This window comes from Rhinichthys klamathensis, unplaced genomic scaffold (genome assembly GCF_029890125.1).
Source record: "Rhinichthys klamathensis goyatoka isolate OS25496 unplaced genomic scaffold, OSU_Roscu_1.1 h1tg000176l_1, whole genome shotgun sequence".
Lineage (NCBI taxonomy): Eukaryota > Metazoa > Chordata > Actinopteri > Cypriniformes > Leuciscidae > Rhinichthys > Rhinichthys klamathensis.
Window position 1 is genome coordinate 158393 of NW_026606705.1, and position 4108 is coordinate 162500.

Genomic DNA, 4108 nt, shown 5'->3' on the forward strand with positions numbered 1-4108 from the left:
AACATTATATATATAGTAGTTTAATGTAGTACTGACACTAAAACTCTGAAAACTTGAATTTTTCCTCACACAGTAATGTTTATTTTGGGTGAACTATCCATGATTCATATTGATGCATTTTTGTATCCCGCTATATTGTGACACGATACACCTATAATTGATGGTGAAATGTTTAAAAAAAAACTCATAATGCACACAGTATGATCACATGTCAGCAGATGGCGGCCCCTCCGGAGCTGAACTGTTGACCCTGTTTTGGCCCCAGTTATGACAGACCTACAGGATCCTGGAGAACCAGAGGCTCTGTTGGTTCATGGAGATCTGTGGACGCTAGTTTAGTTAGCTGGCGATCGTAAGCTCACGGGTGTTCGCTACAGGATGGTGTGCTACTGGTAATAGGAAGTCTGCTGGTTTGTTTCCCACAAGGATTGACCTATGACCTTCAGCGTTGTCTTTGCACAAGGCACTTAACCTCAGGTTACAGCAGAGAGACTGAACTACTGTAGGTCAACTATCACACACTTCTGGTGAAAGCATTTGCTTTTACATACAAATTATAAACAAATATGATTTGGAATATATTTCTTAATGTGTTTCTCGCTCATGATGTCTGTTAGTTTGTGAGGTACACTATAGCTTTCAAATGTTTGAGGTCGGTGAAATTTCTTTTTGAAAGCAATTAATAGTTTTATTTTGCAAAAATGCATGAAATTGATATAAAAATGAAAGACATTTATTGATATTTCAAATTATGAGCCGGGGGGGGGGGGGGGGGTGTTCTGTTTTCAACATTGATAATCATCATAAATGATTTTTTGAGCATCAAAATCATCATATTAGAGTGATTTCTGAAGGATCATGTGACACTGAAGACTGGCGTAATGATGCTGAAAATTCGGCTTTGATCACAGGAATAAATTACACTTTACTATATTCACAGAGAAAACAGCTGATTTACACTGGAATTTTTTTTTACTGTATTTTTGATCAAACTAATGCAGCCTAAGAGACTTCATCATTCATCAATGAGCAACAGGATCAAGACCAGATAATGCAACTGGCCGTGATAAAGTCGAATCTAAATCTTATTTCTACACCAGAGCCAGTGTTTGTTCCTGTGATTTCCCCCTGACGTGCCACAGTATCACACCATTAATTTATTATAGGGTCAATCTCCATGGAGTAACCTGAGGTTAAGTGTCTTGATAACAGACACAATGGTGATAATTCATAGGTCAGTCCTTGTGGGAATTAAACCTGCAACCTTCCAGATACCAACTCCAAACTCTGACCACAACACCAGACCACCAACCCTTCAGATTAAACCCCGAAACAGCTGTTCTCTCTCTCGAGCACAGACTCCTGGATCAAATCCAGCTCAAAACTCCCAAACACTCCCAGATAAATGCTGTTTAAAGGGAAAGTTACCTTTCGCATGCACTGTAAAAACCAAAAATCCGCAAAAATTCAGAAATTTACCAAAAACCGGCAGAAATTTACCGTAAAAAAATACGGTAGCAACATTTTAGGTTTTACAGACTTAAAATTTACAGTATAAAGACGTATTTCACTATCTGATATCATGTTAATTTACCGACCTGAAGAACTAATATCTGTTTTGTATCATTGTGATACACTGACAACCACCAATCACAGTGGAGATACGAGTCACATGATCAATCAAAGCTCATCACAAACAGCTTTATCATAAGAAAGGTAATACTAATAATAAAACAGAAGCTGCACAGAGTCATTCACACACACACTAAACACCATCATGGGGACACACATGGAGTTTAAAAAATGCAATAAGCATTAATTAAACAACATTAAATGTAACATAAAACTGTAAAGTACATAACGGATTAGAAAAACCTAAGAAAAACTATGAAGAAACAGTTATTTCAACAAAAACACATCAAATGTGAAGTGTCAAGGAATTGTGGGAGTCAGTTTACGGTTTTTCACTGTAAATTATACAATGACTTGTTCTTTTTCACTTTCAAAAACTGTAAATGTAATGGTTTAACAGTGTTTCACCGTAGCATTCACCGTACATTTTTGCATTTTGTACAGTGTTGTTCCAAACCTATGACGTCTTTTCTTCAGAGAAACGCACAATGAGCTTTCAGTGACTGCACAAAAGACAAAAATGCACGTGCTTTAGACCTGAAATATAATGCAATGCATTCATAATTGATGATGCTGAATAAATAACATTCATCTTCATTGCATGACAAACAGCAACTATCCGAGCTTCTCATTCGTCACACTGAAGTAATCAATAAAGATCTGATCTGAAGAACATGAAGGTGAATAAATGATGGCCAACTATTCCTTTAAGACTTTGTACACGAGTGTGTGTCTCTGTTCCTAAAAGGCTCTGGCACTGAAGTGTTTTAGACTCATTGCATCATTGTGGTGACTAGCAGCTCGCATCCGCTCAAATTCCTGACAGCAGCTCTGTATGACACCTATATAAAAGCCAAAATCGATGTTTTTTTCAAGTGCAACAATAAAATGTTGACAATAAAATGTGTTATTCTTCAAGCTCGCCATTGAAAGGAGAATATTGACCTGTAGTGCATTCAAGCTGGTGGGAATAAAATGCACCAGCATCACATTTATCCGATTTTTTTAGATAAACTGTATGAAGAACAAGTTGTGAGTATCTAAGAAGAATTAATGCATACATTATTAGGCTAACACTTTACAATAAGGTTCACCTAAGTTAATATGAACTATTAATTTCAACATTTACTAACACATTAATTAAATTCAAAGGTTGTATTTGTTAACGATAGTTAATGCGCTGTGAACTAACATGAACACAGCTAACTAACATTAACGAAGATTAATAAATACCGAAACAAATGTATTGCTCATTGTTAGTTCATGTTAGTTAATGCATTAACTAATGTTAACTAATGAACCATTTTGTAAAGTGACTGTTTTGTAAAATAGTCTATAAAAATCTAAAGCTTATGGCAAAGATACATGAAAGTTTGGCTTGCATGAGCTCTAATAAAGTCATCTGTGCAACATGGTGAAAACTAAAGGTGCGCTCAGGTAGAGCAATGCAATCTGTGGATCTGACACACACACACACACACACACACACACACACACACACACACACACACACACACACACACACACACACACACACACACACACACACACACACACACACACACACACACACACACACACACACACACACACACACACACACACACACATCAGGTACACAGTGAGTGTTCAAGGATCTGAACAGAACTACAATCGAGGTGTAATTAACTGGTGCGAGTGTCTGTGAGAGCTATCCGTGTTCGGTGGTGTGACTTGCCTTTTGGGAACAGAACTATTTCCAGACTGAACCCCATGTACAGTGAGAAAGCCACATCTGACAGCACACCGCTTTTATAACACAGAGATGTGCTGTCATTATACACACAGACATATGCATTTGTATACGAACAAGTTTCAGTAAAAACACACACATAATACAGCACAGGAGCCTTCAAAAGACATGAAACTTTTGGGATCATGGGATGAGATTAACAGCAATCTGTTCCTGATGCCTTAAAAATCACTCTTAATGTTTATGCTCTCAGCAGATGTTTCGTACCAAATTAAAAGCACAAATCACATGGTAAGTGGAAATTAGCATGATAAAGCAAAGAGAATACACAACATATGCTCAAATAGGCCCCAAAACGACAAGAAGAAAGCCAAAATTGCAAATGCAATGAATTGTAAATCAAGCTGCTGTTAAACTAATACAATATCAGACTGACGCTGTACAACATCTATAATAGGGATGCAGAAATGTGCCGTTATGCATCAGTCTGACAATGAAATTCCAATGCAATTACTACAGATTTAAAAAAATATATAATTATAAATGCATTCATTTCTTATAAAAAAAATATGATGCCTGGAAATATAGATGTAAAATCAACTTATGGCCGCTTGCATAAACCGCTAGTCTTAAAAAGAATTCTTGACAGTTCATAACTTTTAAAAATCAGTTACATAAAAACGTAGGCTAAATTATATACTAAAAGACACTGTCTTAACAAAATGGCTGCCCCAGGTCTATTAA